Genomic DNA, 14549 nt, shown 5'->3' with positions numbered 1-14549 from the left:
TTAAGACTGAGATGAGGAGGAATTTCTTCACTCAGAGGGCGGTGAATCTTTGGAATTCTCTGCCCCAGAGGGCTGTGGATGCTCAGTCGTTGAGTATATTCAAGGCTGAGCTCGATAGATTTTTGGACTCTCGGGGAATCGAGGGATATGGGGATCGGGCGGGAAAGTGGAGTTGAGGTCGATGATCAGCCGTGATCTCATTGAATGGCGGAGCAGGCTCGAGGGGCCGAATGGCTGACTCCTGCTCCTAATTCATAGGTTCTTATCCAATCGGGTAATGAAGAGTCTGTTTGCTTCCCGATTGGCCATGGGGAAGGCGGGGGTGCCACGAGGATGGCCAGGTTGGGCAACCAATGGCGGGAGAGTGGGGGCTGGGCGGTTAGAGGCAAGAGATCGTGTGATGACATCTCCAGGAATATGTCCGACCAGAGTTGGCAATGCCCAGGCTGCACAGGTCAGAGGGAGGGAGGGGGGGTGGTCCTAAGTTAGACCCTCAGGGTGTGCAGCGTTAGCTGCTCTCAGTCGGTGCGATGCCACCACGGTCTCTAAGCTCAGGGTTCCTGCTCTCCATTGCTCTCCAGTGACTTCCAGCTGGTTTGTAGTCCACACTGAGCAAGAACAACAGGCGCAGGTTCAGTGTGCGATGCTCCCCATAGCCGAATATCCGGCCGATACGCACTGTCTGGGCTCAGACAGGCAGAGCGACCACTCGGGTGAGGTAGCAGAAGGTGACCGGCACCAAGGAACATGTAACCCTGCCAGAGTCGGGGTGCAGGGTGAGGGGAGGGGGAAAAAGGTGGAAACTGACTGCAAGTATAAGATGGCCAACGTATTGGGGGACCCTAAGGGTGGCGGCAGAAACTGGGGCTCACGCCCCATAAGACACAAGAACATAAGAACATAAGACGTAAAGCAGAAGTAGGCCATTTGGCCCCTCGAGCCTGCTCCCCCATTCAATAAGATCTAATCTTGGCCTCAACTCCACTTCCCTGCCCGCTCCCCATAACCCTCGACTCCCTTATTGTTCAAAAATCTGTCTATCTCCACCTTAAATATATTCAATGACCCAGCCTCCACCGCTCGCTGGGGAAGAGAATTCCAAAGATTCACGACCCTCTAAGAGAAGAAATTCCTCCTCATTTCCGATTTAAAAGGGTTCCCCCTTATTCTGAAATTATGCCCCCTCGTTCTAGATTCCCCCACGAGGGGAAACAGTATGACATCATGACAGCATGCACTTGTAAAAGGCTTTTACTGTAGAGAAACATCCCAAAGGTCCTTCACAGTGTGAGGTCGGACCTAAGCAGGGATTGGGTGGAGAGTTCGAGGAGGCTTTTCATAGAATCACACAGCACAGGAGGAGGCCATTCGGCCCATCGTGCCTCTGAAGGAGCTCTCCAGATAGTCCCACCACCGCCCCCCCCCCCCCCGCTCTCTCTCTACAAGTTGCGGGAGGGGTAGCGAGTGGGGTGGGGTGGTGGGTTGAGGGGAGAGGCTGAAGGTGAAAGTTCCAGAGTGTGGCGGCAAAGGGCACAGGTTGGAGTCCGGGCCGGCGGAGAGTTCAGGGGTCGGGTGCACTGGGATCTGAAACCAATGCTCCGGGGAACAGAGATCCCGGTTGGAGGTTGAACAGCAACGAGGGTGTTTCTCCGTGCCCCTTGCTCTCCCTTCTCAGCCAATTAAAGGGGGTGATTTTCCCAGCCCTGGGGAGGCGGGTCTGGAGGCGGGACTGCCGGGAAAATGGCAGAAACAGGGAGCGGGTACCGGACCCGCCCCCAACCCGCCTCAGTGACATCTTCCCAGGAGGCGGGTCCCGACTCGCGCTGGGACCCGCCTCCTCGAGGTGGGAAGGGGATTACAGCCACTTAACTGCCTGTAATTGGTAGTTAACAGGCAGTTAAGAGGATTATCCCCATTTTTCCGTCGGGAAACCCCGCCAGGGTCAGCGAGGCGAGCAGTGGGTCTGCGGGGGTCGGAGGGGTTCGAAAAGTGCGCTGTGGATGTGAATGATGGGTGCAAGTGTGGAGAGGTAAGTATGTGAGGTGAGTGGAAAGTCTTAGAAAATGTTTCCTTACCTTTGTTTCTTCCTGCAGGCTTCAATCGTTGGGGATCCGGAGGCTCCGGCATCTCCACGGCAGAGACGACAGAATGGTTGCTGCATTCTCCGGTACAACAGCCATCTGATTTCTGCTCAGGAAAGAGGTTTGGTGAGTCTTGAGTACAAGGACTCATCAAACTACAGAGAATGTCAGAGTTTGACAGCTTCACAGAGCTGTCAAACGGTGACAACAGATGAAACGTCACACGCTGATGTTCTCTGTAACCGGCTTCCCCTTAATTGGCCCGCTGAGCCCGCTGGGTGGGCTTAACAAGGTCAATCAAGGGAAAATAGCGTGGGTTGGCCGGAAGTCGGTGGAGGTGGGACATCGACCCGACAAGTGGGAGTCCCGCCTCCACCACATTCCCATTGGCAAAATCACCCCCAAAGGTGCAGCGCTGCGTAGCGTGACCAGAAACCGCGCGGCGTAACCGTCCGCCGACACGCGGTGCCCTCGACCTCAGTACAGTTCGTATGTGTGAAAGAATGTTTGTGTGTTTTATGTTCATCAAGAAATGTGAGGCGGGATCAGAGCCCTGGGCAGAGGTGGCCTGCTGTGTTTTCATTCTAGCACTGCACCAAGCTCGCTTCCTGTCCGAATATCGATTCTTCTAAGCAGAAAAAGGAAGAACTTGCATTTCTATAGCGCCTTTCACATCCTCAGTACATTTTGAAGTGTACTCACTGTTGTAATGTAGGAAATGTGGCAGCCAATTTGCACACAGCAAGCTCCCACAAACAGCAATGTGATAATGACCGGATAATCTGTTTTAGTGATGTTGGTTGAGGGATAAATATTGGCCCCAGGACACCGGGGAGAACTCCCCTGCTCTTCTTCGAAATAGTGGCCATGGGATCTTTTACGTCCACCTGAGGGGGTCAGACGGGGCCTCGGTTTAACGTCTCATCCGAAAGACGGTACCTCCAACAGTGCAGCACTCCCTCAGCACTGCACTGGGAGTGTCAGCCTAGCTTTATGTGCTTGAGTCTCTGGAGTGGGACTTGAACCCACAACCTTCTGACTCAGGTGTGAGTGTGCTACCCACTGAGCCACATCTTGCGCGGGAACATCGATTGCACTCATTCACCAGGCCAAGTTTGGAAAGCAGATTCAAGTTTTTGTTAAAAGAGATGAAAGGAGAAGGAAGGAATCTAAATTTGATTTTCATCCTGCTCTTTTCTGTTGAGTTTTCTCCCCTCCTCTGCTAACTCTTGCTGGGGGATTGGGTGTTCCACAGCTTTTCAAATCGGCAGCCATGCGAGATATTCGACTATGAGCCAAGTCCAATCCAACCTTCGCTCGACATCGACACCCACCCACTTCCATCGCTCCACCATTGGCGGCCGTGCCTTCAGCTGCCTGGGACCCGAGCTCTGGAATTCCCTCCCTAAACCTCTCCGCCTCTCTCTCCTCCTTTAAGACGCTCCTTAAAACCTACCTCTTTGACCAAGCTTTTGGTCACCTGTCCTAATATCTCTTCATGTGGCTCGATGTCAAATTTAGTTTGATTATCGCTCCTGTGAAGTGCCTTGGGACGTTTTATTACATTAAAGACGCTATATAAATGCAAGTTGTTGTTGTTGTATATGATGTGCGCGGTGGGGAGATGTTGTGAGTGTGTTCGTGTGTGTACGTGATGTGCGAGGTGCTGGGCAGGCAGTACGTGCGTTCCCTGCGCTGGGAGCTGTGGCTGTATGAGGTGGATAAGAGATTGGCCGGGCTGTCTGATATAAAGCTGCTGAGTGGCTGCTGCAGATTAACCCTGGACCAGGGAATCCCCAGAGCCAGAGAAACACTGAGGAGAGTGTGTCCCATAGACAGTGCACTGCACCCCCACACGGCCCTCTCTGCACCCCCACACCACCCTCTCTGCACCCCCACACAGCCCGCTCTGCACCCCCACACGGCCCTCTCTGCATCGCACACGGCCCTCTCTGCACCCCCACATGGCCCGCTCTGCACCCCACACGGCCCGCCCTGCACCCCCACATGGCCCGCCCTGCACCCCCACACGGCCCTCTCTGCACCCCACACGGCCCTCTCTGCACCCCACACGGCCCGCTCTGCACCCCCACACGGCCCGCTCTGCACCCCCACACGGCCCGCTCTGCACCCCCACACGGCCCGCTCTGCACCCCCACACGGCCCGCTCTGCACCCCCACACGGCCCTCTCTGCACCCCCACACGGCCCTCTCTGCACCCCCACACGGCCCGCTCTGCACCCCCACACCGCCCTCTCTGCACCCCCACACGGCCCTCTCTGCACCCCCACACCACCCTCTCTGCACCCCCACACCACCCTCTCTGCACCCCCACACGGCCCGCTCTGCACCCCCACGCGGCCCGCTCTGCACCCCCACACGGCCCTCTCTGCACCCCCACACGGCCCGCTCTGCACCCCCACACGGCCCGCTCTGCACCCCCACACGGCCCTCTCTGCACCCCCACACGGCCCTCTCTGCACCCCCACACGGCCCGCTCTGCACCCCCACACGGCCCGCTCTGCACCCCCACACGGCCCTCTCTGCACCCCCACACGGCCCTCTCTGCACCCCCACACGGCCCGCTCTGCACCCCCACACGGCCCGCTCTGCACCCCCACACGGCCCTCTCTGCACCCCCACACGGCCCTCTCTGCACCCCCACACGGCCCGCTCTGCACCCCCACACGGCCCGCTCTGCACCCCCACACGGCCCTCTCTGCACCCCCACACGGCCCTCTCTGCACCCCCACACGGCCCTCTCTGCACCCCCACACCACCCTCTCTGCACCCCCACACGGCCCGCTCTGCACCCCCACGCGGCCCGCTCTGCACCCCCACGCGGCCCTCTCTGCACCCCCACGCGGCCCTCTCTGCACCCCCACACGGCCCTCTCTGCACCCCCACACGGCCCGCTCTGCACCCCCACACGGCCCGCTCTGCACCCCCACGCAGCCCTCTCTGCACCCCCACACGGCCCTCTCTGCACCCCCACACGGCCCGCTCTGCACCCCCACACGGCCCGCTCTGCACCCCCACACGGCCCTCTCTGCACCCCCACACGGCCCTCTCTGCACCCCCACACGGCCCTCTCTGCACCCCCACACGGCCCTCTCTGCACCCCCACACGGCCCGCCCTGCACCCCCACACGGCCCTCTCTGCACCCCCACACCACCCTCTCTGCACCCCCACACGGCCCGCTCTGCACCCACACACCACCCTCTCTGCACCCCCACACGGCCCGCTCTGCACCCCCACACGGCCCTCTGCACCCCCACACGGCCCTCTCTGCACCCCATACATGCAGACACACTCACACTCACACTCTCACACTCACACTCACTCACACTCACACTCACACTCACACCCACTCACACTCACTCACACTCTCACACTCACTCACACCCACTCACACTCACTCACACTCTCACACTCACACCCACTCACCCACTCACACTCACACTCACTCACACTCACTCACACTCACTCACACACTCACTCACACAGACTCTCACACACACTTAATAACATCTCAAGCTCGGCTGTGGGGGGTCTGTAGCCCCAGTGGGGATTCGGGGGCGGCAGGAGGTGAACCCTCCTTTCTTGCCTTGGAGCGGTGACTCTCACATCGCATAGTTTGTCAAAGCTGCTTTCGCTTGTGCTCAAACGGCTGGTGACTCGGTCTTCAGACACCCACCATGTCCCCTCCCCTCCCCCCCATCCCCCCTTGCCCCTCCCCACCCCCCTCCCCCACCCCATCCCCCCTCCCCCATTCCCCCTCCCCCGCCCGCCCCCATTCCCCCTCCCCCCACCCTCCCCATTCCCCCTCCCCCGCCCTCCCGACATGTCCGGGGACGCAAACCGACGTTACCGCATCTCTCGCCCGTTATACTCCTGCCCGATATTCCGCTTTATTGAAGTAATTGGAACGAAATCTGGGGCAGGACGTGTAACGGGCGCCAGATGTGACACCGCCGTGATTTTGCGTCCCCGCCCAAGTCGATTTTCACCCCCACAATTTGTTTTTAATGCCTCGGTGATTTTACTCCCCGGGTGTTGCTCCCAGCCAGCGTCCCGGAGATTAACCTTCAACTCCCGGAGACTCCTGGCCAATCCTGGAGGGTGTGGCGACTCTACTTGCTGCTGAGCGTGTGGAGTGTGGCGACGCAGCAATGATCTTGCGTCGGTCACGGTTGTCCTCATAGAATCGTAGAAATTTACGGCGCAGAAGGAGGCCGTTCGGCCCATCGTGTCTGTGCCGGCCGAAAAAGAGCTCTCCAGCCTAATCCCACTTTCCAGCTCTTGGTCCGTAGCCCTGTAGGTTACGGCACTTCAAGCGCATATCCAAGTACTTTTTATGAGGGTTTCTGCCTCTCCCACCCTTTCAGGCAGTGAGTTCCAGACCCCCACCACCCTCTGGGAGAAAAAAGATCTCCTCAACTCCCCTCTAATCCTTCTACCAGTAACTTTAAATCTATGCCCTCTGGTTATTGACCTCTCTGCTAAGGGAAATAGTTCCTTCCTATCCACTCTATCCAGGCCCCTCATAACTTTATACACCTCAATTAAATCTCCCCTCAGCCTCCTCTGTTCCAAAGAAAACAACCCCAGCCTGTCCTGCCGTGTGAAACCCTGGGGCTGAGAGGGAGCGATCGGTCCTTGTGGTACCTTGTGCCCCCTGCTGGCTGCCTCCGTTAAAGTGGCAATAAATCCCCTTGAAAACCTGAGATTGTCAATCTCATCCAGACCAACCCCCTTCGGTTATCAGTAGCACCCTGCATAAACCTCAGCTCATCCAAAACTGCTGCCCCGTGTCCTAACTCACCACCAAGTCCCGCTCACCCATCACCTCCTGTGCTCGCTGAACTACATTGGCTCCCGGTCTCGAGTTTAAAATTCTCATCCTTGTTTTCAAATCCACCCGTGGCCTCAATCCCTCCCTATCTCTGTAATCTCCTCCAGCCCCACAACCCTCCGAGATCTCCGCGCTCCTCCAATTCTGGCCTCTTGTGCATCCCCCGATTTCCATCGCTCCACCATTGGTGGCCGTGCCTTCAGCTGTCTGGACCCGAAGCTCTGGAATTCCCTCCCTAAACCTCTCCACCTCTCTATCCTCCTTTAAGACGCTCCTTAAAACCGACCTCTTTGACCCAGCTTATGGTCACCTGTCCTAATATCTCCTTATGTGGCTCGGTGTCAAATTCTGTTTGATAATCGCTCCTGTGAAGCGCCTTGGGACGTTTTACTACATTAAAGGTGCTATATAAATGCAAGTTGTTGTTGTTGTCTGCTTTTATTCCTGGTGAATCCCATCGTGTTGTTATATTTGGACAATGGCTAATTATAATTTCAGTCCTCAGAGAAAATAAACTGTTACATTTCAGGTGATATACTCTAAACCTTGCCTCTAATCTTCTTAAACGTCCAACTTTTACTCCAGCACCTAGTCAGCGCTTAGAAGAGGTACTTTTTTTTAAGCACTTCCTTTCATTAATCTTCTGAATGCTGCACTGACTTAATCTCAGCCTCTCTGAACCCCTTCAAACTCCTTCCTCTCTCCAACACCATCTGTTTTGGAGGTCAGGAGCATAATCCTTTATGCATTTAATTTGACAAAATAAGCCCTCCTTCTTCACCTGTCCGATATCTGACCAATCAAAGTGACTCGTTTTATTGCAAGGATTAACTTTTGGTGTTATCCCTTGTTGTGGAGTATTTTAAACCAACACTCGACACAAGGTTTTCAGATCGATAGTCAAGTTGTCTTTATTACAGCGGTGGGGAGACAATCTGCTCTGTCTTTAGCCAGACTTCTCCAAATTGTTACAGCAAGCCCAACATTTTTATACATTCAAATAAGCACGGCAGCCTCATGCACAATTCATTCCTGCAACCTGATTGCATCTTGGCCCGCATGCACCTTCATGGATTGGGTTATATGTCCTAAGGTAAACATGTGTCAGCTGCATACTCAATTATTAGCCCAACCTGCTGAACGCTGATTAAAAGATAACTTGGAAGCATTGTGATCCAGATAACAAAACAATAAGGGCAGCTGAAGTGCTAGACATCATGTCTCAACTGAATTGTTTTTAGTCTCAAAGGTCGGTTATCTTGACCACACCTTATGGATGTGGTTTTTCATGTCAGCAGCTGCCTCTCTTACACCATTCTGTGAGCGGCCAGCGATGTTATTTTAACTCTTTTCCCACTTCATCCCTCTTAGATGGTGGCACGGTGGCATAGTGGTTAGCACTGTTGCCTCGCAGCGCCAGAGACCCAGGTTCGAATCCGGCCTCGGGCGACTGTCTGTGTGGAGTTTGCACATTCTCCCCGTGTTTGCGTGGGTTTCTTCCGGGTGCTCCGGTTTCCTCCCACAGTCCAAAGATGTGCGGGTTAGGTTGATTGGCTGTGATAAATTGACCCGTGGGGTTACAGGGATGGGGTGGGACATGTGTTGGTGTAGGGGTTACGGGGATCGGGTGGGATATGTGTCGGTGCAGGCTCGATGGGCCGAAATGGCCTCTATCTGCACTGTGGGGTTTCTGTGATTCTGTGATAGACTGACATAGGTCAAGAACATATAATAAGAAAATTTTAATTACTTGATGGAAGCCAGACTTGCTTTTACTCCCTCCGACCTTAATTAATAACAAGGAGACAGTATAAGATAAGGTTTGTTCTCCTTTAGGGTAACCCACATGCTTTCTATCTTCTTCATAAACTTAACCGTCTTTCAGATGAGACGTTAAACCGAGGCCCCATCTGCTCTCTCAGGTGGATGTAACAGATCCCAAGGCCACTATTTCGAAGAAGAGCAGGGGAGTTCTCCCCGGTGTCCTGGCCAATATTTATCCCTCAATCAACGTAACAAAAACAGATTATCTGTCCTTTATTACATTGTTGTTTGTGGGAGCTTGCTGTGCACAAATCGGCTGCTGCATTTCCTACATTACAACAGTGACTACACTTCAAAAGTACTTAGTTGGCTGTAAAACGCTTTGGGACGTCTGGTGGTCCTGAAATGCGCTATATAAATGCAAGTCTTTCTTTAACCCTCCGTTTATCCTTGAAAGCCTGGATGTACCTAGCTCTGCCCAGTGACTGGGACCATTGGTGTGGGAAGTTTCCGAGGCTCTTAGCATGAAGGTCAGTAGGATTGTTGAAGACACCATTTTAGGCCAGTTTCCTGACAATATTCAGGGACTGTATTAGGCTTGGAATGAGAGTTTGTATTAAACTGTAATGGGGTGATAGGAGGGGATTCGGCCCATTGAGATTCTGTAGAATTGAAAAGGGTTTGGTCCCTTAAAATTCCAAACAATGCAAGTGGATGAGAAAGGGTCTGGTTCATTGGAATTCTGTACATAAGAGTGAATGGGAAGGGTTTGGGTCCATTAGAATTCTACATAATGGGTGCAAGATGGAAGGGGCTTGGTCCATTCAGATCTGTTTAGTGGGAGTGAATGGGAACAGCATTGATCCATTGGGATTCTATACAGTGGGAAAGGGTGTGATCCATTGGGATTCTATACATTAGGTATGAATGGGAAGGAGTTTGGTCTATTGAAATTCTATACAATGGGAAAGGGTTTGGTATATTGGGATTCTATACAATGGGAAAGGGTTTGGTATATTGGGATTCTATACAATGGGAAAGGGTTTGGTATATTGGGATTCTATACAATGGGAAAGGGGTTGGTATATTGGGATTCTATACAATGGGAAAGGGTTTGATATATTGGGATTCTATACAATGGGAAAGGGTTTGGTATATTGGGATTCTATACAATGGGAAAGGGTTTGGTATATTGGGATTCTATACAATGGGAAAGGGTTTGATATATTGGGATTCTATACAATGGGAAAGGGGTTGGTATATTGGGATTCTATACAATGGGAAAGGGTTTGGTCCATTGGGATTCTATACAATGGGAAAGGGTTTGGTCCATTGGGATTCTATACAATGGGAAAGGGTTTGCTCCATTGGGATTCTATACAATGGGAAAGGGTTTGGTCCATTGGGATTCTATACAATGGGAAAGGGTTTGGTATATTGGGATTCTATACAATGGGAAAGTGTTTGCTCCATTGGGATTCTATACAATGGGAAAGGGGTTGGTATATTGGGATTCTATACAATGGGAAAGGGGTTGGTATATTGGGATTCTATACAATGGGAAAGGGGTTGGTATATTGGGATTCTATACAATGGGAAAGAGGTTGGTATATTGGGATTCTATACACTGGGAAAGGGTTTGGTCCATTGGGATTCTATACAATGGGAAAGGGTTTGGTATATTGGGATTCTATACAATGGGAAAGGGTTTGGTCCATTGGGATTCTATACAATGGGAAAGGGTTTGCTCCATTGGGATTCTATACAATAGGAAAGGGTTTGGTCCATTGGGATTCTATACAATAGGAAAGGGTTTGGTCCATTGGGATTCTATACAATAGGAAAGGGTTTGGTCCATTGGGATTCTATACAATAGGAAAGCGTTTGGTCCATTGGGATTCTATACAATAGGAAAGTGTTTGGTCCATTGGGATTCTATACAATGGGAAAGGGTTTGGTATGTTGGGATTCTATACAATTGAGAGTGATGTAAAACTTTGGATAGCTGCACCATTTATTAATATGGAGTTTAATGTTTCTGAAATGTACAGGCTTAGATTGATTTGATTTTGCAATACTCAGCAAGCTCATAAATAAATGATTGGCTCTGCTGCATCGGTCTGTTATGGGTTTTGCCATGGTTCAGTTAAACCTATCTATAATTAAAGCATTTCTCTGAATGGTAACTAGGCTTTACACTAAATTACACCCATTAATATTTCAAGGATCATCAGATCCTGCTCAACCCTACAGGTGACAAACAAAACAATCCAGGTAACCAATGATTTAACTCCTGGCTCAGAGAAATAACCAAACCCCTGGGCTGAACAGCTCGTATTCGTGTAAAATTTGTATGGGATGTTAGTGCATAAAACACTTACGATGTATATCACCGTTAGATGCAAATCTAACACAGAATGTCAGCTGTGGTTCAGCGGGTAGCACCTTCACCTCTGAGTCAGTAGGTCGTGGGTTCAAGTCCCACTCCAATGAGACTTGAGCACAAAAATCCAGGCTGACGCTCCCAGTGCAGTGCTGAGGGAGTGCTGCATTGTCGGAGGTGCCGTCTTTTGGATGAGACGTTAAACCCAGGCCCCGTCTGCTCTCTCAGGTGGATGTAAAAGATCTTATTGCACTATTTCGAAGAAGAGCAGGAGTGTTCTCCCCGGTGTCCTGGGGCCAATATTTATCCCTCAATCAGCATCACTAAAACAGATTATCTGGTTATTATCACATTGCTGTTTGTGGGAGCTTGCTGTGTGCAAATTGGCTGCCACGTTTCCCACATTACAACAGTGACTACACTTCAAAAAGTACTTCATTGGCTGTAAAGCGCTTTGGGACGTCCAGTGGTCGCGAAAGGTGCTATAGAAATACAAGTCTTTCTTTCTTTCTAAATCACCCTCCACTCGGTGTCAACTGGTGGAGGTTGCTGGGGGTAGGGAGCGGGAGGGGAGATGGGGCGGGAGGGGAGATGGGGCGGGAGGGGAGATGGGGCGGGAGGGAGGGAGGGGAGATGGGGGTGGGAGGGGAGATGGGGTGGTAGGGATGGGGGTGGGAGGGAGGGGAGATGGGGTGGTAGGGAGGGGAGATGGGGTGGTAGGGAGGGGAGATGGGGTGGTAGGGAGGGGAGATGGGGCGGGAGGTGGGAGGGGAGATGGGGCGGGAGGGGAGATGGGGGTGGGAGGGAGGGGAGATGGGGTGGGAGGAGATTGAAGCGTCTTATTTTAGCCATTGGTATAGTAAAGCCAAATTTTGCAACCTTCAAACCCGTGTCTGACTATATTCCAGCTCCCTGCCCCGTGGTAATGAAGCCCGGGAACCTGAGGTCTTTAAACGAGCTCAATCCTCTGACTGAATCTGCACAGTCACGGATTTAAAATCATACCGGGGTTTTCAGAAAAGACAATGCAGCAGGGCCTGATTCCCTGGAGTTGGGGAACCGGTTTCAATCTCAGTTCCGACCTCTTGTGCAGAGGTCAACTGGCAGCTGATCAGGACAGCAAGCTTGGGATTTCAACTGGGGGAATCAGGGACTGGGGAATCAGGAACTGGGGAATCAGGGACTGGGGAATCAGGGACTGGGGGTATCAGGGACTGGGGGTATCAGGGACTGGGGAATCAGGGACTGGGGGTATCAGGGACTGGGGGTATCAGGGACTGGGGAATCAGGGACTGGGGAATCAGGGACTGGGGAATCAGGGACTGGGGAATCAGGGACTGGGGTATCAGGGACTGGGGGTATCAGGGACTGGGGAATCAGGGACTGGGGAATCAGGGACTGGGGTATCAGGGACTGGGGGTATCAGGGACTGGGGGTATCAGGGACTGGGGAATCAGGGACTGGGGAATCAGGGACTGGGGGTATCAGGGACTGGGGTATCAGGGACTGGGGAATCAGGGACTGGGGAATCAGGGACTGGGGTATCAGGGACTGGGGTATCAGGGACTGGGGAATCAGGGACTGGGGAATCAGGGACTGGGGGTATCAGGGACTGGGGAATCAGGGACTGGGGAATCAGGGACTGGGGTATCAGGGACTGGGGAATCAGGGACTGGGGAATCAGGGACTGGGGGTATCAGGGAGTGGGGGTATCAGGGACTGGGGAATCAGGGACTGGGGTATCAGGGACTGGGGAATCAGGGACTGGGGAATCAGGGACTGGGGAATCAGGGACTGGGGGTATCAGGGACTGGGGAATCAGGAACTGGGGTATCAGGGACTGGGGAATCAGGGAGTGGGGGTATCAGGGACTGGGGAATCAGGAACTGGGGTATCAGGGAGTGGGGGAATCGGGGACTGGGGTATCAGGGACTGGGGGTATCAGGGACTGGGGAATCAGGGAGTGGGGGTATCAGGGACTGGGGAATCAGGAACTGGGGTATCAGGGAGTGGGGGAATCAGGGACTGGGGTATCAGGGAGTGGGGGAATCGGGGGGAATCCTTCTTCTGCTTCTTAGGCAGTCCCTCGGAACCGAGGACGACTTGCTTCCACATTAAAAATGAGCTCGCAGGTGACTGATGAGTCCAATGCGGGACCTACAGTCTCTGTCACAGGTGGGGCAGACGGTGGTTGAAGGGGCGGGTGGGTGGGGTGCTTGGGTTGACGTGCGCTCCTTGCGCTGCCTGCGCTTGGCTTCCGCTTGCTCCCAGCGAAGAGACTCGAGGTGTTTGGCGCCTTCCCGGATGCTTCTCCTCCACTTTGTGCGGTCTTGGGCCAGGGATTCCCAGGTGTCAGTGGGGATGTTACACTTTTTCAAGGAGGCTTTGAGGGTGTCCTTGAAGCGTTTACTCTGCCCACCTGGGGCTCTCTTGCTGTGCCGGAGCTCCAAGTAGAGCGCTTGTTTTGGGAGTCTCGCATCGGGCATGCGGACAATGTGACCCGTCCATCGGAGCTGATTGAGCGTGGTCAGAGCTTCGATGCTGGGGATGTTGGCCTGAGCAAGAACACTGACGTTGGTGCGCCTATCCTGCCAGTGGATTTGCAGGATCTTGCGGAGGCAGCATTGGTGGTACCTCTCCAGTGCTTTGAGGGGCCTGCTGTACATGGTCCATGTCTCTGAGGCATACAGCAGGGCGGGTATCACTGCTGCTCTGTAGACCATGAGCTTGGTGCCGGGTTTGAGGTCCTGGTCTTCAAACACTCCCTTCCTCAGGTGACCGAAGGCTGCACTGGCACACTGAAGGCGGTGTTGGACTTTGTCGTCGACGTCTGCCCTTGTTGACAGTAGGCTCCCGAGGTATGGAAAGTGGTCCACGTTGTCCAAGGCCTTGTCGTGGATTTTGATAATCAGGGGGCAGCACTGTGTGGCGGGGGCAGCTTGGTAGAGGACCTTTGTCTTACGGATGTTTAGTATAAGGCCCATGCTCTCATATGCTTCGGTGAAGGTGTTTACGATGGTTTGGAGTTCGACCTCCGAGTGAGCGCAGACGCAAGCATCGTCTGCATACTGTAATTCGACGACAGAGGATGGGACGACCTTGGATCTGGACTGGAGGCGACGGAGGTTGAACAGTTTCCCGTTTGTTCTGTTTAGGGAGTGGGGGAATCAGGGGGGAATCATGGAGTGGGGGAATCAGGGGGGAATCAGGGAGTGGAGGTTCAGGGAGTGGGGGTCAGGGACTGGGGGTTCAGGGAGTGGGGGTCAGGGACTGGGGGGTCAGGGAGTGGGGGGTCAGGGACTGGGGGGTATCAGGGACTGGGGGGTCAGGGACTGGGGGGTCAGGGAGTGGGGGGTCAGGGGCTGGGGGTCAGGGACTGGGGGGTATCAGGGACTGGGGGGTCAGGGAGTGGGGGGTCAGGGACTGGGGGGTCAGGGAGTGGGGGGTCAGGGACGGGGGGGTCAG

The sequence above is a fragment of the Somniosus microcephalus genome, chromosome 13, assembly GCF_052327205.1.
Source record: "Somniosus microcephalus isolate GS21.2 chromosome 13, FLI_Smic_1.0, whole genome shotgun sequence".
Lineage (NCBI taxonomy): Eukaryota > Metazoa > Chordata > Chondrichthyes > Squaliformes > Somniosidae > Somniosus > Somniosus microcephalus.
Note: the sequence above shows the minus strand (reverse complement) of the source record.